At 37.9% G+C, this 24779-nt stretch overlaps 1 protein-coding gene and 1 pseudogene across 1 annotated transcript in view; one reads left to right on the plus strand and one right to left on the minus strand.

Annotated features, from left to right (window-relative positions):
- Positions 1-24779, plus strand: part of IL1RAPL2 (interleukin 1 receptor accessory protein like 2) — a 1488864-nt gene that overhangs the window by 558648 nt on the left and 905437 nt on the right. The window lies entirely within an intron of this gene.
- LOC111766997 (U2 spliceosomal RNA) lies at positions 16824-16934 on the minus strand (annotated as a pseudogene).

Consider the following 24779-nt stretch of genomic DNA (forward strand, 5'->3'; position numbering starts at 1 on the left):
TTAAAGTGATGCTTCCTTCCTGAAGACTGTGGCATTGTGAGACTGGCTGCCAGTGATTCTTAGTCTTTAGTTTTTCACAAGACATGGGACTCATGGTCTATCCCTTCTCTTCTGGATTCCATTGATGTTTGGCTTCTTATTTTCTGTGGCTCTCTTTCTGTCTGTATTTCATTCTGCTTGTAAAAGACTCCATTAATAGGAGTAAGACCCATCCTGATTGGTCTTGACAATTCCTTACCTGAAGTAACCTCATCAAAAGTTCCTGCATAGAATGGGTTCACACCTATAGGAATGGATTAGAAACAAGTAAGAACATGTTTTTCTGGGATATGTAGAGCGTCAAACCCCATACTAGTGTATAAAAACACAACTGATTTTTTCATGTTGATCTTGCACCCCACCACTTTGCTGGATTTATTAGCTCTAGTAATGTTTTTGTGGATTCTTCAGGATTTTCTATATAAAAGATCATGCCATCTGCAAATAGGGAGAGTGTTACTTCTTTGTAATTTGGACTTTTTCTTATTTTTCCTGACTAGTTTCTCTGGTGAGAACATCCATTACAATGTTGAATAACAGTGGTGACAGTTGGCATTCTTGTCTTTTTCCTGACTTAGAGGGAAGATTTTGTCTTTCAACATTGAGTATGATGTTAACATCGGATTTTTGATATATCACCTTTATCAGTTTGAGGAAGTTTCGTTCTTCTAGTTTTCTAAATGTTTTTATTAAAAGAGGATGCTAGATTTTGTCACTTATATTTTCAGCATCAATTAAGATGATTATGCTTTTTTGTTCTGTTAATTGGGCATATTACATGAACTGTTTTTTTTTTTATATTTAGTCACTCTTGCATATCTGGGATAAATCCCACTTGATTGTACTGTCTAGCTCTTTTTTTCCTGGGGAAAATATAAAGTTTAATAAATGCTACGTGAAGTAGGTTTAAGTTCAATCAAATAAAAAGCTAACAACAATAATTGCCCTTCTGGAGGACATGTAGTCTCACAAGGTCATTAACCTTGAACAAAGCTCCAGATATTCGACCATAAATCAAGAAGAAGGGATTGCAGTACAGTGTAGTAGATTCGAATGACTTCAAAACCCCTTGCAACTCTGACACAAGTGTTTGTGCAAGCCTTTGGCTAGGTTTATTTTTCATCTTTTAGACTGTTATAAAATGCATAGGCTAGTGGGAAGGCTGATTTTCATTTCCTAAACCTGTGCAAGGTGCTTCTGTCTCAGTCAAGGAGAATGATGAAGACTTATAGAGTTAAAATAAAATAAACATAAAGTAGTCATCCAAGGACCAGAACAAATTGTATTGACTGTGTAGAATTTTAATCCAAATTCTTCATTAACTTATATTGACTATGATTCCTAAAGAGGTTCCTCCATCAAGTTGTTATTTCCAGTTCCTGTGCAATGGTCTTAAGGGACTTGGTTTTAGATATTTGTCCAGAAAAGTGGCTCATTCAAGTGTAAAGTCCTGGTTTTACTGCAGGAAAAGTGAGGAACTATAAAATGCATGTAATTGCCACAGTTTGGAACTGTATAAATACACTGGCCATTTGTAATGAATGTTTCTTTCAGAAACATGATGTGGGGAAAGCCTGCTTCTCAAGGGCCAAAGGAAAAGACTTGGGACTTGGAGGCAAGACTGCCTTTCCTCAGGCAGGGTGATGAGTCTAGAGAACTCTATATGTAGGGGATCTGAAGGAAACTACAGGTTTAAAATAAAACCAAGAAATGACTAATTAATAATTTTAGTTAAAATTATAAATTTGTTTATAGTTGAACTATGACATAAGCTCCATTAGGGCAGGAGTTTTATCTGTTTTGTTCACTGCTCTATTCCTAACATTCAGATCTCTGCTATGCAGAGTGTAGGAACTCAATAAATGATTTGTCAAATGAAGTGAAGAGCAAATACATGTTCTGTACTCCATGCCCCAAAGATAGGAATAGGCCTGTCAAAGCCAAAGTGTTGGGAAAATGATGTCAGCATGATATCATTAGTTTGGACACAGTACAGACCAATAATTCCCAAAATGTGTTCTGTGGTCAAATACTTCCAGGGTCTGAAGTTGTACACAAAGTCAAACAGGCTCACTTGATGTAGAACTTTTAGAGCAATAACTTCTAGAATGTCCAAGAAGGGATTTGATACATTTTCAAAACTTATTTGACCCTTACTTTATTGAGTGCAACTTGTATGACTAATTTCTTAGAACAATATTTTGCAAATACTGACAAATGCAATGCTACCATCCACTGAACCACTGAATTTCTTCTGTTGGCAGCATGGCATTATTTACCAGTGAGAATATTGTTTGTTGTAGGCTTTTCATTGATGATCTTTATCAGATCAAGGACATTCCCTTCTATATCTTGCATTCTTTTTTTCTCATTTTTTTGCTTTTATTATTAGAGAAGTTGTAGGTTTACAGAAAATTCATGCCATAAAATAAATAGAGTCCCCCTATATCACCTGTGGTGGTTTGGAACTGTATGTACCTACAGGAAATCATGATCTTAAAACTAATCCATACCTGTGTGTATAACCTTATTGTTAATAGAAGCTTTGATTAGGTTCTTTCAGTTAAGGAATGGTGCAAGATGGGTCTTAATCCTATTACTGGAGTCCTTCATAAATGGGATGATGAGAGAGAGAGAGAGAATGAGAAAGAAAACCAGAAGGAAGAAGCTTAAAGCAACAAAACCCAGAAGAAAGGAAGATACCAGCAGATGCCACCAAGTGCCTTGCCATGTGACAGAGGAGTCCTGGATCACCATCAGCCAGTATTCAGAAAGAAAGCATTGTCTTGATAATGCCTAGATATGGAATTTTCCCACTTATGTGTGTGAAAAGAGAGTGTGCCCTGGCACTTGAAAATGGCAGACCTTTTACCCTGTTGTTCAGGAACTGTGTTACCAACCCAGTTTTCTGGAGGTTTATGATGTGCGTGGCTCCCACTTCAATATTTGATGAGGGTGCAGCCTAGAATCTAGTCACCACTGCAATGTTAGATAAGGGTTGAGCAGAGTCCAGCCACCACTTTGATGCTGACGGGAGTGGATCCTAGAGTCTGGCCACCACACTGATTCATGTCAAGATTGGAGCCAAGAGTCTGGCTATTACACTAATATATGAAGGTGTTGGAGCCTTCACCCCAGTGTTTGAGGAGACCATGCACACTGTGAGAGCCCTTGGAAATGGTGGGGTGCTGCTTCATCAGAACTGCAAGACAAACAATCATTCCATAGATAACTCTTAGACCTTGAAATCTAATGGACTTGCACTGCAGGGTTTCAGAATTGTCTGGCACCCGTGACTCTTGTTTCCTTCCAATTTCTCTCTGTGGGAATGGGAATGTTTGTCTTATGACTGGCCCTCCTTTGTATTTTGGAAGCAGATGATTTGTGCTCTAGGTTTCACAGGTCCACAGCTGGAGGAGAATTGTGGCCCAGGACATACCACACATATAATGGATTTTATTGAGACTTTGTACTTAGTATTGATTCTTAAAAGAATTAAGGCTTTTGGGATATTGTGATGGAATGAATGTATTTTGCATATGGAAAGAACATGACTTTTGGTGTGCAGATGGTTGAATGCCCAGGGTGCATTGGTACATCTTAATCCTTTTACTGGAGTCCCATATAAATGGGATGAATACAGAGAAAGAGAAGAAGGGGATGAGAGAGAGAGTACACCACAGAAGCAAGAAGCTAAAAGCAACAAAATCCAAAAGAGAAGGGAGAGAGCCATCATGTACCTTACCATGTGACAGAGGAGTTCAGGATCACTGGTAGTCACTCTTCAGGAAGAAAGCATAGTTATATGTTGCCTAAATTTGTACATTTTCACTGCTTCAAAACTGTAAGCTTGTCTCATTTTATGGTATCTTCCTTCATCTGGAAAGCAAACTAAAATACCATCCTATTGTTATTGTCTTGCATTAGTGTTCGTTTAAATTGATGTAAGAATATTTTTATAAATGTGCGATACCAACAGTCCATGTTTTATATTAAGATTCACTGTGATGTACAGTCATAGTCATATGGGTTTTGTTTTTTTAAATTTTTATTCTAGTAACATGTACAAAACCTAAAATTTCCCTTTCCATTACTTACCGTTAAAATGCTGTGCCAACATCACCACCATACATTACCAAAATTTCTCCATCAACACAAACAAGAACACTGCATAAATTTAAACATTAACTACCAATTCCCTACCCACACCCTGGCCCCTGGTAACCCATATTCTAGATTCTGGCGGTATGAATTGGCTTATTCTAATTATTCCTTGTCAGCGAGATTATATAATATGTGTCCTTTTTCTGTCTTACTTATTTTGCTCAATATGATGACTTCAAGTTCCATCCATGTTATCACATATATCAAAATGTCATTCCTCTTTACAATTGAATAATAACCCATTATGTGTATATACAACACTTTATCCATTATCAGTTAATGGACATTTGGGCTGCTTCCAACTTTTGACAGTTGTTATCAATGCCACTGTGAACATTGCTGTGCAAATATCTATCCTAGTTCCTGCTTTCATTTCTTTTGATTTTATACCTTGTAATGGAAATGCCAGGCTATGTGGTAATTCTATACTTAACATTCTAAGTAACCACCAAACTATCTTCCACAGTGGCTGCACCATTTTACATTCCCACCAGAAATGAAGGAGTGCTCCTATTTCTCTCAATTTTATCACTTTTTATTTCCCATTTTTAAAAAAATAGTAGCAATACTAATTGGTGTGAAATGATATCTTATCGTCATTTTATTTGTTTCCCTAATAGCTAATTATGTTGACCACGTCTTTTTTTTATTGATTTTGTAAAAATATTACATTAAAAAAATATGAGGTCCCATTCGACCCCACCACCCCCACTGCACCCCTCCCCCCCGCAACACTCACTCCCATCATCATGACACATTCATTGCATTTGGTAAGTACATCTCTGGGTGTCTCTGCACCTCATGGTCATTGGTCCACATCATGGCCCACACTCTCCCCCATTCCATCCAGTGAGCCCTGGGAGGATTTACAATGTTCGGTGATTGCCCCTGAAGCACCATCCAGGGCAACTCCAAGTCCCAAAGGCGCCTCCACATCTCATCTCTTCCTGCCATTCCCCATACCCATCAGCCACCATGTCCACTTTTCCCACTCCATTGCCACCTTTTTTCTGAGGTCCTTGGATTGGTTGTGTCCATTGCACCTCTATGTTAAGAGGAGGCTCAGATTCCACATGGTTACTGGATGCAATCCTCCTGCTTTCAGTTGTAGGCACTCTAGGCTCCATGGCGTGGTGGTTGTCCTTCTTCAACTCCATCTTAGCTGAGTGAGGTGAAGTCCAATAATTCAGATTGTAGGAGCTGGAGTCTGTTGAGGCTCAGGGCCTGGCTATCATATTGTCAGTAAAAAGATTCAATCCCCTAATATATCTTAAACCCCAATACCAACTACAATTCCAGTAAAGTAGCATGATAGTCTTATGAAAAGAGATCCCCTCTGGGTCCAGTTTCATCACGCAAAAACACCAGCTCCAAAGAAGGGCCATCTGACATGGCAGTGAATCCTATCTGCCATGACCATAGAACCCGTGGGTCCCTTTAGCCCTCAAAGGAACCAATACCTGGGGATTGTATCTACTTTATCTGTCTCTTAGACTCTGCTCAGTTGTGCATAAGGGAAATCCTTCTGACAGCCTCCAGACTCTTTTTTTTTAGAGACTCATAGCCATATAAACTCATTTCTCCTTTCTATTTCCCCATTACATTAGATCAAACAGCATTTTAAAGTCGATTATTCTATGTAGACAGGGATATTCTACTGATCCACATCGAACCTTCAATTCAAGGTCATTTTCCAGTTGCATTATCAGTTGTTAGTTGATAGTGATCCCTCTGTGCCAGGGAGGCTCATCCCTGGGTGTCATGTCCCACGCTGGGAGGAAGGCATTGCATTTAGATGCTGAGTTAGGCTTCGAGACTGGCCACATTTGAGTAACATGAAGGCTGTCAGGAGGAAATTCCCAGGCACAGTGCTGCTCTAGGCCTTGTTCTTATTTCAGGCATATAGGCTCACAAGCATAGTCATTAGTATCAGAGGCTCACTGTTGGACCCTCATTCCTTCTCCATCCTTGCCACTGCACTTGGGGGACTGCCGCTGCCCCCCTAGGGACCACGGCACAGCACCCCCGGCCAGGGACCCAGTACCCCCCCAGCTTTAGTTTTTAATTGTTGCCACTAAGAGTATATCCAAACATTACCATGCACCCTGGACATATGCCCTGTATAGCTCCCTGTCAGCCATATATCCCCTGTCAATAGTATCCTATACCAGTATTCCTCCGCTGCCGTTATTGGACCACTCTGGGATCCAGAACTTCCTGAATATTGAAGCCCCAATATCATGTCAGTATCTCTTACTAGCAAAATGGGATATAGCGATGGGTTTAAAGGTTAGATATAGAATACGTGTTGACTTGGAAAAATTCTACATCCTATCTTTTTCTTTTCCTTTTTTTTTTCCCCCCTAATTGTTGAACTTCTCTTCACAAGAGCCCTAGACCACAGCAATTCATGTATGCAATATACAGCACTCCCACACATCCACCACAAAACCTTTTCCCTTCCACAGCGATACTCTTACAACCTATTCACAACATATTTACTTAAAGTGATGTACAGAGTCTGAGACAATAGCTTTCAAACCAGGTGAAATCTGTGCTTACATTGTGGTGCATACTTTAGGACACGCAGTTTTCTAACATTTTTAGTTATCCTATGTTTTACATTATGTTTTACATTATCATTCTGTCATCCCCTATATGTTTATGATGTAATATTACATATTTTATATCCATCTTTGTGTACTCTCACGAAACTCCTCTCTTACCCCACATTTACCTTGGTTTCACACATTTAACATCCATTTTCCCATCCCCTTGGTGCCCACAGTGACAGCCAACCTCCGTTTCCCGAGGAGCCACGTCCAGAGATACTTGCAACAGTGTTCAAGTCCTAAATTGCTCAGCTGCCCCAATGCCCTGGGAGCCACCCTTTCTCTCGAGAGATACAGTTCCCTCTATTTGATGGCATTAATCCTCCCCAGGATGTGGGTCCACCCCCACTCTCACTACTTGGGTCTCTACCCAATGGTATCACCCACTCTGGCAAAATGAGCATTCAGACATTCCCCAGGAGCCCGTCCCGCATCGAACCATCCCTTCCGAGCATCCTAAACAGGTAACCCTCTTAATTATATTTTGATACGATTTTTTCAGCATTTTACTCTCAACCAACACCTGACCCTCTCCTGTGTTCGTATGCTACCCCTCCCTCCCCCCACTTTTTGGGCAATATTACCCATCCGCCCATCCCCAGCCCCCCTCAAACCTGAAAAGCCCCACCCAAAGGCAACCCCTTGCCCCCATTTTATCTCTTCTTTGTATTCATACTTACCGCCAGCTCATCATAAATTCCACCCCTGCAGACGTCAGCTCACATCCTTCCTCCACCCCCTGATTTCCTGTAAGCCTATCGTTCAGTCTCTAGCTCTCTGAGGCAGCTTGTTTATTTCATATCATTGAGGTCATGTAGTATTTGTCCTTCAATGCCTGGGTTGCTTCACTCAACATAAGGTTCTCAAGATTCATCCATGTTATCACGTGTGTTTGTAGTGTATTTGTTCTTAAAGCCGAGTAGTAGTCCATTGCATGTATATACCACATTTTATTGATCCACTTATCTGTTGATGGTCATTTGGATTGATTCCAGCTTTTGGTGATAGTGAACAATGCTGCTATGAACATTGCTGTGCATATATCAGTTTGTGTCCTTGTTTTCAGTTCTGCTGGGTATATACCCAGCAGTGGTATTGCTGGGTCATATGGCAAATCTATGGTTAGTTTTTTGAGAAACCGCCAAACTGTCCTCCAGAATGGTTGGATCCTTCTGCATTCCCACCAGCAGTGGATGAGTGTTCCCATTTCTTCACATCCCCTCCAGCATTTGTATTCTTCTATTTTTTTTTCATAGCTGCCAGTCTTATGGGAGTAAGATGGTATCTCATTGTAGTTTTGATTTGAAATTCCCTGATAGCTAGAGATTTGGAGCATTTTTTAATGTGCTGTTTAGCCATTTGTAATTCTTCTTTGGACAAGTGTCTGTTTAAATCTTTTTCCCATTTTTTAAATGGGTTGTTTAATTTTTTATTTTCAAGATATAGGAGTGCTTTATATATGCAAGTTATAAGTCTCTTATCAGCTATATGGTTGCCAAATATTTTCTCCCATTATGTGGGTTCTCTTTTTACTTTCTTGACAAACTCCTTAGAGGTGCAGAGGCTTTAATTTTAAGGAAGTCCCATTTATCTATTTGTTCCTTTGCTGCTTGTGCTTTTGGTGTGATATTCATGAAGCCATTTCCTATTTCAAGGCCTTGTAGATGTTTCCCTACACTGCTTTCCAAAGTCTTTATGGACTTGGCTCTTATATTTAGGTCTTTGATCCATCTTGAGTTGATCTTTGTATAAGATGAGAGATGGTAATCCTCTTTCATTCTTCTACATATGGATATCCAGTTCTCCAGACACCATTTGTTGAATAGGCCATTCTCTCCCAGTTGAGAGGGTTTGGTGGCTTTATCGAATATTATATAGCTATATACATGAGGTTCTATATCTGAACTTTCAATTCGATTCCATTGGTCTGTGTGTCTCTCCTTATGCCAATACCATGCTGTTTTCACTACTGTAGCTTTGTAGTATGTTTTGAAGTCAGGAAGTGTGATTCCTCCTATTTCGTTTTTCTTTTTCAATATGTCTTTGGCTATTCGGGGCCTCTTTCCTTTTCAAATACATTTCATAGATAGTTTTTCTAGTTCCTTAAAGAATGTTTTGTTGATTGTTATTGGGATTGCATTGAATGTGTAGATCAGTTTTGGTAGGATAGACATCTTAATAATATTTAGTCTTCCTATCCATGAACAGGGAATATTCTCCATTTATTTAGGTCTTCTTTGATTTCCTTGAACAATCTTGCATAGTTCTCAGTGTATAAGTTTTTTACATCTTTAGTTAAATTTATTCCTAAATACTTGATTTTTTTATTTACTATTGTGAATGGTATTTATTTCTTGATTTCCTCCTGATCTTGTTCATTATTGGTGTACAGAAATGCTACTGATTTTTGCGCATTGGTCTTATAACCTGCAACTTTGCTAAACTCATTTATGAGTTCTAGAAGCTTTGTTGTAGATCTCTCAGGGTTTTCTATGTATAGGATCATGTCATCTGCAAATAATGAAATTTTGACTTCTTCCTTTCCAATTTGAATGCCTTTTATATCTGGTTCTTGCCTCAGTGCTCGAGCAAGTACTTCTAAGACAATGTTAAATAGGAGCGGAGACAATGGGCATCCTTGTCTTGTTCCTGAGTTTAGAGGGAAGGATTTTAGGATTTCTCCATTGTAAACAATGTTGGCTGTAGGTTTTTCGTATATACTCTTTATCATGTTCAAAAAATTTCCTTGTATTCCAATCTTTTGGAGTGTTTTTATCAAGAAAGTGTGCTGTATTTCGTCAAATGTTTTTTCTGCATCTATAGATATAATCATGTGATTTTTTTCCTTCAATCTGTTTATATGGTGTATTACATTGATTGATTTTCTTATGTTGAACCATCCTTCCATACCTGGAATAAATTCCACTTGGTCGTGGTGTATAATTCGTTTAATGTGTTGTTGAATACGATTAGCAAGTATTTTGTTAAGTATTTTTGCATCTAGGTTCATTAGAGAAATTGGTCTGTAATTTTCCTTTTTTGTGGTGTCTTTGTTTGGTTTTGGTTCTAGGGTAATGTTGGCGTCATAGAAGGAGTTCGGCAATGTTCCATCTGTTTCGATTTTTTGGAATATTTTCAGCAGGATTGGTGTTAGTTCTTTCCGGAATGTTTTGTAGAATTCACCTGTGAAGCCGTCTGGCCCTGGGCTCTTCTTAGTTGGGAGATTTTTAATGACTGATTCTATCTCTCTGCTTGTGATTGGTTTGTTAAGATCATCAATTTCTTCCTTCGTCAATATGGGTTGTTTATTTGTTTCTAGGAATTTGTCCATTTCCTCTAAATTGTCATTTTTGTTGGAATATAGTTTTTCAAAGTATCCTCTTATGATAGTCTTTATTTCTGTGGGGTCAGTGGTGATATCGCCTTTCTCATTTCTTATTTTGTGTATTTGCATCTTCTCTCTTTTTTTCTTTGTTAGTCTCGCTAAAGGTTTGTCAATTTTGTTGATCTTCTCAAAAAACCAGCTCTTGGTCTTGTTTATCTTCTCAACTGCTTTCTTATTTTCTATTTCATTTTGTTCTGCTCTTATCTTTGTAATTTCCTTCCTTCTTCTTCCTTTTGGATTACTTGTTGTTGTTTTTTTCTAATTCCTCCAAATGTGCAGCTAGTTCTTCAATTTTTGCTCTTCTTTTGTGATGTATGTATTTATGGCTATAAATTTCCCTCTCAATACTGCTTTTGCAGCATCCAATAAATTTTGGTATGTTGTGTTATTATTATCATTTGTTTCAATGTAGTCATTGATTTCTTTTGAGATTTCCTCTTTGACCCACTGTTTTTCTAAGAGTGCGCTGTTTGATTTCCATATCTTGTTGTGAAATCTGGGCCTCTGGCCCTTGCCGATTTCCAGCTTCACTCCACTGTGGTCAGAGATATTATTTTGTATGATTTCGATCTTTCTGAATTCATTAAGCCTCTCTTTGTGGCCTAGCACATTGTCTATCTTGGAGTATGATCCATGTGCACTTGAGAAAAATGTATATCCTGCTGTGTTTGGGTGTAATGATCTGTATATGTCTATTAGATCCAGCTCCTCTAATATACTGTTCAAATATTTTGTTTCTTTAGTGATTCTCTTTTGACATGTTCTGTCCAGAGTTGATAGTGGCGTATTAAAATCCCCCACTATAATTGTAGATGCATCTATTCTTTCACTTAGTTTTTCCAGCATTTGCCTCACGTATTTAGATGCACCCTTGTTAGGAGCATACATATTTATGATTGTTCGTTCTTCTTTACAGATTGTCCCTTTCACTAATATGTAGTATCCTTCTTTGTCTCTCACAATTGTTTCCCATTTAAAGTCTATTTTGTCTGATATTAATATAGCTACTCCTGCTTTTTTTTGGTTATTGTTTGCTTGTAAGATTGTTTTCCAACCATTCACTTTCAGCCCCCATGAATGTCTTGGTCTAAGATGTATCTCTTGTAGACAGCATATAGATGCGTCATATTTCCTTATCCAATGTCCTGTCTGAATCTTTTGATATGTGAGTTTAATCCATTGACATTCAGTGTTATTACTTTCAAGGAATTATTTATGTTAGCCATATTTTGATTGGACTTGTGTTTATCATATTTTGTTTGTTTGTTTTTTCTTCTCTTTTTGTCTTTTTTGTTGCTCTTACACTCTCCTCCAATTCTGCCTGTCCTGTTTTTCCTTTCTTCCTGCAGAGCTCCCTTTAGAATTTCTTGAAGAGGAGGTTTCTTGTTGGCATACTCTTTCAATTTCTGTTTATCTGTAAATATTTTGAACACTCCATCATTTTTGAATGCTAGTTTAGCTGGATAGAGTATTCTTGGCTGGAAATTTTTTCTTTTAGTACCTTGACTATATCATATCACTGCCTTCTTGCCTCCATGGTTTCAGATGAGAAATCAGCACTTAATCTTATGGAGCTTCCCTTATATGTGATGGTTTTCTTTTCTCTTGCTGCTTTTAGAATTTTCTCTTTGTCTTGAGCATTGGATAATTTACAAGTATATGTCTTGGGGTGGGCCTGTTGGAGTTTATGATGTTTGGGGTGCATTGTGCTTCTTGGAATGGACATCTGTCTCTCTCAGTAGATTTGGGAATTTTCAGCTGTTATTTCCTGCAACACACCTTGTGACCCTTTCCCTTCTCTTCTCCTTCTGGGATGCTTATAATAAGTATGTTTGTGCGTTTTGCATTATCATTCAGGTCCCTAAGTCCTAGATGGATTTTTTCTATCTTTTTATCGATCAATTCTACTATCTGTTTGATTTTCGATGTACTGTCTTCCACATCGCTAATTCTCTGCTCTGCCTCTTCTAATCTGCTGCTATTTGCTCCGAGTGTATTTTTGATTTCTTGAACTGTGGTGTTCATTCCCATCATGTCTGTTATCTTTTTGCATGTGTCTGCAATTTCCCCTCTAAGTGTTGTCTTCATATTGTTAACCTCTTCCTTTACTTCATTAAATTTGTCTGTGATATATGTTCTGAGATCTTTAATTACTTGTGCGAAGTCCTGCTCCCCTTCCTGGTTTTTAGTTTGTTCATTGGATTCAGCCATGTTTTCCTGATTACTGGTTTGGTTTATAGATTTTTGTTGCTGTCTGGTCATCATTTTATCTTGATGGGTTTAATCAGTTCCTTAGCTTCTTTGTCTAGTCTTGGGAATTAATTAACTGTTGTTTTTGTGTAAGTGTTATATCTTCTCTTTGTCACTTTGTTCTTATTCTAATTTCTTATTGCTGGCTGAGTTCACTTTGAAGGAAAGTATTAGGGACAGGGAAAGGCAATTGTGTAAGAAAGGAAAATGTTTAAAGTAGTATTGGTAATAACTGTTAACAGAGCAACAGTAGGAGATCTGGGAAAATGGATATTAAATTCATGTACATTGTGTAGAGTTATAGCAGTAAGTAGAGTAGCTATAATGTGGTAGTCGACTGAATATGGGAGGAATATGGTATGAATTAAAAAGCTAGTGTTTTCGTGAGAGAGGGAAAGAGAAAAGAGAGGCAATAGTTTCAAGAGTGGATAAAAGACAGAAAACAAAACAAAGGTATTAGAAATTAAGAGTTAGACAATTTGGAGATCAAAGAATGGGAGGTGGAATATAGAAGAGACAGTATATGATGGAGGATATCAAGATGTGGGGGAAAGGGGACAGTGTAGGTAGCCAAAATGAATTCACACAGAAATGAGGCAATGGAGGATGAGGAAACCCAGCAAATGTTAGGTGTTCCCTGCAGCACCTATTGTATAATTAAGATAAAATAAAATAAGAAGAAAATGAGGGACAAGAGAAAAGAGGGAAAAAAAAAGGGAGAGAAGAAAGAAAGAAAGAAAAAGGGGGGGTGGGTAACGAAAAGGGAGAGGAACAAGTAAGGAAAAGAAAAGGAAATATAGAACACCAAGAGCAGCAACAACAACAAAAAAAAACCTAAATAAGTGAAAAAAGAAAAAGACCTTGGGGGATACAATGGGAGAAAAGAATAGGAAATAATGCAATATTAGCAATCAGGACAATAAAAAATAAAAAATAAAAAATTAAAATAAAAAAAAACCACAAACGTTGAGGGCTAGAACAATCAAGGACCTCAGATGGGCCTCACGGCATGGTGGATTCAGGGATAAAAGTCTGTGATATTGAAGACTCAAGAGGTGTGAGTCTCTGGGGTGTGGGCCACCAGGGTCTAAGGGACACAGACCTGGCAACCTCAAATCTGGTTAACAGGGAGCCTGGGAGCACCGCAGTGCATCACAGCCTTCAGGGATGCCTGAAGCTGGGTGCCAGCCCTATGGGAGCGGTCACGTCCACAAACTCTCATCTATGTTTCCGAAACCCCCAATTCCCCCTTTCACTAGGGTCTCTTGCGTGGCTATATCACCAATTCGACTTCAGGACACTCCCGTCCTGCAGGCCCCTGAAACAGCCAGTTGGGGGCTCCTCTATATTGCAGCCAATTTAAGGCCGCTGCAGATTGGCAGCTGGCCTTGGGGGTGGGGCTCTAGCCAGAAGCGCTATTATTTGTGTCCGCAATCAAAAATTCCCCGCCTCGCAATAAAACTCCTGTCTATCTCCTCAAATCGGTCTGTGAAGGCCTCCTGTCCTGTTAGCCCCTCAATAGCCCGCTCAGGGCTTATGAATTCTCCAGTACCGCAGAGCCTCCAGGAATCGCAGCCCTGGTGCCGGTACCCCGGCTTTGCCCACCCCAGGAGGGAGTGTCCGGTGCGCAGCCCCCACCTCTGTGTAAGCGAGCCTCAATTTTATCTTTAACATGAATTTTCTGTATTACCTTCCCATGAAATCGATGTCCAGACACCTCCTGACCTGTAAAATTCCGAAACAGCCTGGTCCTGAAGAATTTCTAATGCTCAGAAAACTGTTTTTGAGACCAGCAGATGCAGCAGCCGGAGCAGCTGCAGCCTGTGCCCTCTCCCGCCCGCCCTCCAGGTAGAACTTTTTCTACATTAAAACTCTTAATCCTTTCTTACTCTATGACCCAACTTCTATTCCTAGATATTTACACTAGAGAAATGAAAACATACATCCTCAAAAAGACTGGTTCACAATGGTTCATAGTTGCTTTATTCATAATAGCCAAAAATGGGAAACAACCCAAATTTCTGTCAGCAGGTGAATGCATTGCAGCATATTCATGCAATAAAATACAACTCAGCAATTAAAGGAGATGGACTCCTGATTACACAACATGGCTGAATCCCATAGTGCCTAAAATAGTGACTGGCACATAACAGGTGATTGGTAAATATCTGTTGAAAGTAACATATTAATGGTAATAAAGTCTCATGATCAAAAGAAAATAGCACAGGTTTATCTCAAATAGAATATGGTCTTTCTTCTGCATCATAGAAAAATATGACTACCTGTACCTGAAGTTAGTATATTACATTCAGAAACGTTGTTCTGATTCCTAAAAATGCTCACCTTAATTACTAAAGCAGGTAATGATCAGGAAAGGTTCAGGAAATTTCTGGCATTGAGGCTTACTTCATTGCCTTCTATTGTAATTTCTTTCTGCCACCTGGGCCATGGAGTTCAAATAGTCTCAAGAATGAAGGCTCCACAGAGTCAGAGAGACAGATAAAGCAGATACAACCCCCAGATATTGGTTCCTTTGAGGGCTAAAGAGACCCATGGGAGTTATGGTCATGGCCGATGGGGTTAACTACCAGGGCAGATGGCCCCTCTTTGGAAATGGTGTTTATGTGTGATGAATCTGGACTCAGATGGGATCTCCCTTCATAAGACTTTCATGCTAATGTGCTGGAGGTACAGTTAATGTTGGGGTTTAAGATATATTTAGGGGATTTGAATCTCTGGACTGACAATGTGATAGCCAGATCCTGAGCCTCAACAGACTCCAGCACCTACAATCTGATTTATTGGACTTACCACACTCAGCTAAGATGGAGGTGAAGAAGGACAACCACCACACCATGGAGCCTAGAGTGATTACAACTGAAAATGGGAGGATTGCATCCAGCATCCAGGTGGAATCTGAGCCTCCTCTTGACATAAAGGTGCAATGGACACAACCAATCCAGTGTCCACATAGAAGAGGTGGCATTGGATTGGGAAAAGTGGACATAATGGACAAAGGGTATGGGGAAAGGCAGGAAGAGATGAGAGGTGGAGGCGTCTTCGGGACATGGAGCTGCCCTGGATGGTGCTTCAGAGGTAATCACCGGACATTGTAAATCCTCACAGGGCCTACATGATGGAATAGAGGAGAGTATGGGCCATGATGTGAACCAATGAATATGAGGTGCAGAGGTGCCCAAAGATGTACTTACCAAATCCAATGGATGTGTCATGATGATGGGAACGAGTGTTGTTGGGGGGGGGAGAGGGGGGGTGGGGGGGTGGGGTTGAATGGGACCTCACATATATATTTTTAATGTAATATTATTACAAAGTCAATAAAAAATAAAAAAATTAAAAAAAAAAAAAAAAAAAAAGAATGAAGGCTCCAAGTCATCTTTGACAGAATCAGAAAGTGCTACTATTGTATGTGTTGACATCTGTCAGAGGTAGTCTCTTTTCATACAGAAAGAGAACAATCCTTCATGTGATAGAGGATTATCCTCTTTGCCTCCCATAATGGCTTTGATTCCTCTTATCTCTCTTCCTAAAAGAGTGTCCCCATTCCCTCTAGGAACTTTCAAGATTCCAAACAAGGCACTATTTTTATTTAATTTAAGTCAAGACATATCTATTAACCACTCACATATCATGCTCTTTTAGTGGCTTGAACCTTTTTGGATTTTCTGAAATGGAATGTCTGAATTTCATTCTAAATTCAGGATAGTAGAAGAAGGGAAAGTCATGCCACCAGAGCAATAAATAGTTGTATGCTTTTTTTTTTCCTGCCAGAGGGCCATTCCCCAAATATGAGACACCCAATTTTCCTTCACAGATGGGCCACTGTGGCTGGCAAAAGGGAGAGAGTAGTTTGAGATGGTAGTCAGGAAAGAATTTTGAATTTTATTCTAAGTGTGAAGGGAATCTCCAAACTTTGCTGTCCAGTATGGTAGCCACTAGCCGCATGTTGCTATTGAGCACATAAAATGTGGCTAGCTCATTTTGATATGTACTAAGGTAGAATACAGTTTGGATTTCTAAGACTTAGTATGGAAAACAAGTTATAAAATATCTCATTAATAATTTTACATGAACTACATGTTGAAATAATAGTAAGATTTGGGGGTTAAGTAAAATTTTAAAATTAATTTTACACGTTTTATTTTACAAATAAATTTACAAATAATTTATTTTTTAAATTACAAAGATAATTCAAACATACATACGTGACTTGCTTTTGTGGCTCATGGTTTATTTCTTTTGGACAATGCTGCCATAGAAAGTTTTGAACAAAAGAATGACATGGTATTATTTCTTATTTTTTAAAAGATCACTATGACTATTTTATGGGGAAAGGATTGGAAGAAGGCAACAGTGGGAGCAGAGGATTAATTAAGTGATTCTTGAATTAACTATAAATAAGGATTCTAAACTGATAAGAACAGATACTACACTTGATGTTAGCAAAAAGGCCAAGAAGCAATTAATAGCACTGAAATATATATATCTGAATATGATTAAAAATGGAAAAAGGATTCTAAAATAAATTGAAGCCTTGTGTTTTAAGCTTGAACAATGGAAAATATGGTTGTTATGCGTTGAATTGTGTCCTCCCAAAAGACATGTTCACAACCTGACCCTTAGTCCTGTAAATGTGACTTTTTTTTCTGTAAACAGAAACTTTGAAGATGCTATTAGTTAAGATGAGGCCAAACCAGGTTATGCTGGGCCCTTATCCAATATTACTGCTGTCCTTAAAAGAAGGAGAGAATTGGACACCAATAGAGAGACACAAGGGAGAATGCTATGTGACAGCTGAGGCAGAGAACTCCATGGATGGCCAGAAAACCGCCAAAAGCTAGAAGAGGCACGGGAGGATTCTCCATTATAAGTTTACAAGGCAGCATGGTTATTCACACCTCTGTCCTCTAGAACTGCAAGACAGGCAAGACAGTAAGTTCCTGTTGTATTAAGCCATCTAATTTTTGGCTTCATAATTCCTGTAGCAGTAGAAAGCAGAGTGTGGCAAGCTGAGATGATGGGTGTATATGCTGGGAGTATGTGGTAGAGGTGAGAATGGAGTGGGGAAGGGAGATTAGCTACTTCATTGTAGATTCACTCTTTTAATAAAACAGTTCATTTTATTGATTGATTTGAGGAGGAGTGGGGGAGGGAGATAAAACAGGATGGAGTGGAGAAGGTGTTTGAAGCATTTTTTCAAAGTCAAAGGTAAATATATTAGGGAAGTGTAAGAACATTTCTTAGTAGCATTGCATGCCATTTGAGATTTGTGGTCATGCATTTTAGGTGATGCCAATACACAGTTGTATGACTTTCTCCAACAAATTTCTGGAACTGAAAAGGGTGAACTAAAAGAAGGGAGTAAAGTAAACTTATTATTCTAGCAATGGAAGAAATTTTATCATTGATATAAAGGCATTGGCCACCAGATGTTCTGAGGGATGGGAGAGGGAAGAATAGATGTAATATAGGGGCATTTTCAGGACATTGGATTTGTCCTGCATGACATTGCAGTGATGGATATAGACCATTGTATATTTTGTCATAACTTACAAAGTTGTGTGGGACAGAATGTAAACTATAATGTAAACTGTAGCCCATGGTTAATAGTAATGCTTCAATATGTGTTCATCAACTGTAATAAATATACCACACTAATGAAGGATGTTGTTAATGTGGGAGGGGAAGGGGATGGGGGATATGTGAACCCCCTGTAATTTTATGTAACATATATGTAATCTAAAGTTTCTTTAAAAAGAAAAATTAAAAAGAAAAAGAAAAGACTTGGATGCCTGAATGGAGTTATTCCTAATAAATTCTATGGCTAAGGTCACTGAGGGCTACTTGTACCTTACTTTATGTTGTCTGATGTTCTGTTAGTTGGGCTTACTAATTACTGGGTTTTACAGTGTGCAAGGCTCTTACAACAGCTACATAGAGATTTGCTGGCTGGAGCCCCCTTTTTCTACACAATGTACGTACACTATAACTGCATGAAAACCAGTCCTCCAGGTGGAAACTGAAAATATTACCCAAGCTTGCCTTAGTTCTAGCATACATTCTGGCTTATGGTTGTGACAATGCCAAATGATATTTTCCTGTATGTACAAGGCATACATTTAATTTTAAGTCTGCTGTTTCCAATTTCCTATTTAGTCTTCAGCCATTTAAACTTCCACTTCAATACCATTACCCTTCCCACCCATACCATTTCTTTTTCCTCCCCACACAATACTTTGGTCTTATTTCTTTTCTATCTCATTTTTTATAAATATCTCTGTCCCTCTGTGGCACTACCATTCTTCCTCTTTTATTTCCTTATAAAATCTTCTTACTTGTAGATTCACTCTTTTTTAAAATAAAATCACTTTATTGACACATATTAATAAAATATAAATCCTTTCAAAGTGTGCAATCAATGATATTCAATGTAATCACATAATCACGTAGTTGGGCATTCATCACTTCGATTATTTTCAGAACACTTTCATTATTCCAATAATAATAATAATAACAAAAAACAAACCTCATCGCCTCTCAATCTCTCTATGCTTTCCCATCTATACATAGCTGCATGCTATTTCCCTCTCTCTAGTATATTTGTATTTACATTTTGTAAAACCAGACTTATATATATACAATATCACTCATGTTCGTGTTTTATATGAGCTTTTATAATCTTATACAATCCCATGTTATAATGTTTAGCCTTCCTTCTCGTAATATACATGACCTTAGACTTTCCCTTTCAATAACTGTAATACCTATACAATAGCACTGCTAGTTACAAACACCATAATATGCTTTAACCATTTTTATTCATTTTCAAAGATTTACAAACTTTTTTTTACCAATTCTGCACAGATTAACCCTCAGCTTTATATTCTCTACCCTCCTCCTATTTTCTGTTGACCTATATTCTATTTCTTAACTCCATGAGTTTACACAATATACTTAGTTCATAATAGTGCAATCATACAGTATTTGTACTTTTGTGTCTGGCTTGTAGGACTCAACATAATGCCCTCCATGTTCATCCATGTTGTCACATGCTTCATGACTTCATTTCTTCTTACCACGGCATAATATTCCATCATGTGTGTATGCCACAGTTTGTTTACCCATTCATCAGTTGATGGACACCTGTGTTGTTTCCAACTTTTGGCAACTGTGATCAAAGAAAGTGTTTTGTATAATTTCAAACTTTTAAAATTTATTTAGGCTTGTCTTGTGATCCAAAATATGGTCTATCTTGGAGAAGGAACCATGAGTTCTTGAAAAGAAAGTATATCCTGCTGTTCTGGGGTGCAATGCCCTATAGATGCCTATTAGGTCTAGTTCATTTATCATATTATTCAAGTTCTCTCTTTCTTTGTTTATTCTCTGTCTAGATGTTCTATCAAATGATGAGAGTGGTATATTGAAGTCTCCAACTATTATTGTAGAGACATCTCTTTCTCCCTTCAGTTTTGCCAGTATGTGCCTCATGTATCTTGGGACACTCAGGTTACATGCATAAATATTTAATACAGTTATTTCTTCTTGTTGGATTGCTCCTGTTATTCATATGCAATGACCTTCTTCATCCCTTATAACACTGTTATAACGTCTATTTTGTCTGATAACATTAACACTATTCCACCTCTTTTTTCGTTACTATTTGCATGGAATATTTTCTTCAAACTTTCACTTGTTTGTCTCTTGTAGACAACATACAGATGGCTCATATTTTTTTTTAATCCACTCAATCAGTCTAAGTCTTTTGATTGGGGAGTTCAAACCATTAACATTCAATATTATTACTGTAAACACATTATTTATTTCGTTCACCTTGTCCTTCGGCTTTCTGTTTTCATGTCTTACTTTTGTTTATCTTTTTACCCTTTAATTTACAGTTCCTAATAATCTTCATTTCTACACTCTTCTCCAAGTCACTCACCCTTGTATTTTTCCTTTAGAGCTGCAACACGCCCTTTAGTATCTATTGTAATTCTGGTCTTTTGATGACATATTCTACTAGTTTTTATTTCTCAGTGAAGACTTTGAACTCAGTCTCATTTTTGAAGGATAATTTTTCCAGATACAGAATACTTGGCTTGCAGGTTTTCTTTTTCAGTACCTTAAATACATCACACCACTTTCTTCTCACCTCCATGGGTTCTAATGAGAGGTCTGTGTTTAATTTTATCTCACTTCCTTTGTGTGTGATGCTTTGCTTTTCTCTTGCTGCTTTCAGAATCCTCTTTTTATCTCTGATATTTGTCATTCTAAATAGTAGATGTCTTGTGGTAGGTCTATTCTGATTTATTCTAGTTGAAGTGTATTGCCCTTCTTGGATGTTCATATTTATGGCTTTCAAAAGTATTGGGAAGTTCTCGGTCATTTTTCCCTTAAATATTCTTTCTGCTCCTTTTCCATTTTCTTCTCCCTCTGTTACATCAATAATGTGTATGTTTGTGTGTTCTGCATTGTCATTTAATAGCCTGAGACTCTGTTCCATTTTTTCAATTCTCTTCTCTTTGTGTCCCCTGTCTTTTACAGTTTAGATGTTCTGCATTCAAAATCACTGTTTTTTTGTTTAAGCATTTCAAATCTGCCTTAATGTATTTTTATTCTCATCCATCATGTCTTTCATTCCCATAAAGTCTTTTACTTTTCTTTGTGGACTTTCAAATTTTTCTTTATGCTCACCTGGTGTCTGCTTACTATCTCTTATCTCTTTATTCACATTTTCTTTAAATGTGTGATTTCAGAGTTGTGTGATAATCACTGATTAATTGTCCTAAATTCTATATATATTCAGGATATTTGGTTTGTTCCTTTGGCTGGGTCATCTCTTCCTGTTTCCTAATATGGCTTGTAATTTTTTTACTGATGTCTAGGCATCTGAATATGTTGGTGAATTTACTCTGATGGTTATTTCTCTCTCTTGCTATTGTTCTTTTTTCTCACAGCTCTTCTTTGATTTTTGGTTCAACATATTCTAAGTCTTCCAATTTTCCCATCTTAATTTATCAAAATCAGGCCAGGGATTCACTAATGGGGTACAGATTTTCTTCCAGAATTTAGAGTTTTTCTCCATGCAATTGTCAGACTGGCCACTGGATGGTGCTTATCAGCACACCTTTTCACAAAGGTGTTTCACTCTCCCCTTTCCTGTGTTTTGATCTTGCCAGAGCAGAGATTCAAAGTGGGCTTTGCTGGCTGAATTCACTGAAGGCCCCTGATTTAACTTTCCTTTTCCCTTGTAGTAGCTGACAGGGAAGAAGATGTCTGTTTCCCTCTCTGCCAGCTGCCTTGAGCCAGGGGTTTTACCTCAGCTTAACATCTTGGCAGTGGGAAAAGAAGACTTTCCCAGCTGCCGGGAGTTTTAGTAACTCACCGTTCGTTGTTTCACCTTCTTCATCTCTCTGTCCCTCACCCTCCTGGGAGTTGTGTAGCACTGCCCTGGTCTGCTGACCCACAAAGTAGATCCCTCAACAGCTTTTGGTTCTTTCTCCATTGTTTTCATGAGGGAATTGAATACTGCCTGCTAGTCCAATGCCATCTTCCTACATTCCCTGTAGATTCACTCTTTACCTCCTCACATACGGATATATTTTTATTGTAGATTTCTTTCAGATGGAATTTGTTCTCTAGGCAAGGTACATACTAATATCCCTTAAAGGTTTATCTCTGCATATTATGTTCTTGATCTAGCCTAAATTACTAGGGAAGGACACCATCCATTATTGCATGGAATTGCAATTGAAGTCCACTTTAAGTTTACAGCTCTTGATTTTTTTTTATTACTTTGCCTTAGTGATTTAATTAGAAATAGAGATTAGCTATTTGAGACTTGGGGCAGCATAAAGATAAGTACAAGATGGAGATCTTTCATGTATAGTACTCGGAATTTGGGTGGTGTTTGTCTTTTTCTAAGATGATATGGTATTTAGATGTGAAGGTCCTTACGTGAGATTATTCTGGGAGTCAACAGTACAGATCATATCGTCATCATTCTCTGTCTTGTTGGCATAAATGCTATTTTGTTGCTGTTCAAAAATGATATAATTATTCCTTCATTATCCTTGGCTATTTTCTAAAGAAACATTCTCACCTAATCAGTAAGTGCATCTAATAAAGTAGAAAATAAAATTAACTTTGAATTAAGAAAGCTTACAAAATGATTTTAAAAAGGTATTTTAAAACATGTGAAATACTAAATGTTATATTAAAATGTTGCCTCTTGCTGACAATTGCACTAGTCCCAGTATGTTAGACAAAGAACAAAGTATTAAAGTTTGACAATAATTAAATTGTAGTTATTAACCACAAGCATCTGTCAGTTTTGAGTTCCAGCTATAATGACAAGTCTGGTTCTCTGTCCCTGCCTTCAGCCCCCATGGTTGGGGCATATTAATTCCCAGCATAGGTCCAGCACCTGAAGATTGATCTGGCACAAGTCTGAGGAAATATAAAGACCCACTGACGCTTTAGCCCAGCAACCAGTCAAACTTCTTCTCTGCCTCCTGTAACCTGATTCTTTCATATTCATTATGACCAGATCCCTGCCTAGTACCCAATTTTAAGTAACTGGTTTCCTATCTTTTGTCCCATACCGCCACTACTTGCTCTCCTTACCTGCTTCTGACCCTCTTTGACACTGCCAGCTATTTTGTTGCTGCCAAAGTACTCTAACAATTGGCCCAGTCCTCCTGTCTAGATGTTTTATGTTACTGGACATTAGGCCTTCCTGTCAACTGTTCATCTGATTAAACTTCCTAACAATGCACTTTCTGCTGTGATCCGCACCTATTTTACTCAGATGATTATATCAAGTCTACAGGATTCTGACCATGCCCTGTCTAACCCACTCTACAGAAAGATGTTCTCTTTAGGCTCTTTGTTATAGTTACACAATTTAATCTTTTGCAGGGAAACTGAGTTATTTCACTTCATTCACTAAACAACAAAGTCAAGAGGAGAAGGCTGGCCTTCAAGAGGCCGGACATTTATCATCAGTTAGGGATGACTGTCTTGTCTTTATTTGGGGCTTCCCAGACAAGCCTTGTTAGCCAGAAGAAAGAAGAAGAAGTTTGGTTAAAGCCCGAATCAAACAGACTCAAGAACAATTAATAACTGCTTTCTAAGAGAAAAACACAAACAAAGGCATTTGAGGAGTGTTGATTCTTAGTAGAATGGATTTCTTGGGTGAATTGGGCATCTTTTAAAGAGGAGTTTGAGGACTGTAGTTCTAAGCATGAGTCCAAAATAGATGGATATACCAAGCAATGTAATAAGCATATGGTAAAGCATTTTCTTATTACACCATAGGTAAACTCAATAGAGAGAAAAGAGAGGCAATTCATAGGCTCACATTTTCATATCAAAAGATTGAAAAGATGATGTAAAAAGTGGAAGTACTACTGAAGTGAAAGAGAAATAAGAATCTAATTAGGTTGGTAATTGTGATCAAAGTGAAAGAAAGGGATAAAAATAAAATGGGTGAGTTTCTGCAGAACAAATTGGGGAAGATTGCAGCAAGAGTGGTGTGAAATTGAATGAGTGCAAGAAACAGCACAGAATAGAAATGCAAAGTATTAAAGATCTTTCAATAGGATCTTCAGTGTTCCACCTGTCATCTACCAATAAAAATAATAAAAGCTAAAGATGCCTTCTGTGTTTAACCTACTATATGAAAAAAGCATGGCAGGGCAAGGAAGGTCTATTCAATGAATCCAATATCAGGTTTACAGGGAGACAGGAAAGTATTACAGAACAAGTTTAAGTGTAAAGTAAATATGAAACTGACAAAGGAAAAGAATGAAAAGAAGAGCTAACATATATAAGATGCCTTGAAAGTCCATCCATTTTACAATTTTGGCTTTTTGAACGATAGGCAGACATGAAAGCCTCTAAAATAGCATCTTTTGTGATCTGGAAGTTCAGGCTTACATAGTTTGAAATATTGAATTTGGGAAAGTGAAATCTTGGAATTCTTTTGAATTCACAAGGAATTGAATATTTTAAATCTTTTATAATATGGCCCATGAACTCTATGGAAAAGAATACCTTAAATTTTATTTTCGTAATCATGGCATTTGTATTGTTTACATATAATACCTTCCTTCCTACAATGAAGAATGTCTGCAGCCACTATCCCAAATTTTACAACACACCCACACATGCCAAAGTCAGTTGGTATTAATCCTCTAGGAAAAAGACATTTTTTTCTGAAGAGACTACGTGAGTTAAGGGCTTTTCAAATGAAGTATTATTAAGGAAGAAAAAAATGGGTTAAAGAAAAATGTATTTTATGATGCTTT

The sequence above is a fragment of the Dasypus novemcinctus genome, chromosome X, assembly GCF_030445035.2.
Source record: "Dasypus novemcinctus isolate mDasNov1 chromosome X, mDasNov1.1.hap2, whole genome shotgun sequence".
NCBI lineage: Eukaryota > Metazoa > Chordata > Mammalia > Cingulata > Dasypodidae > Dasypus > Dasypus novemcinctus.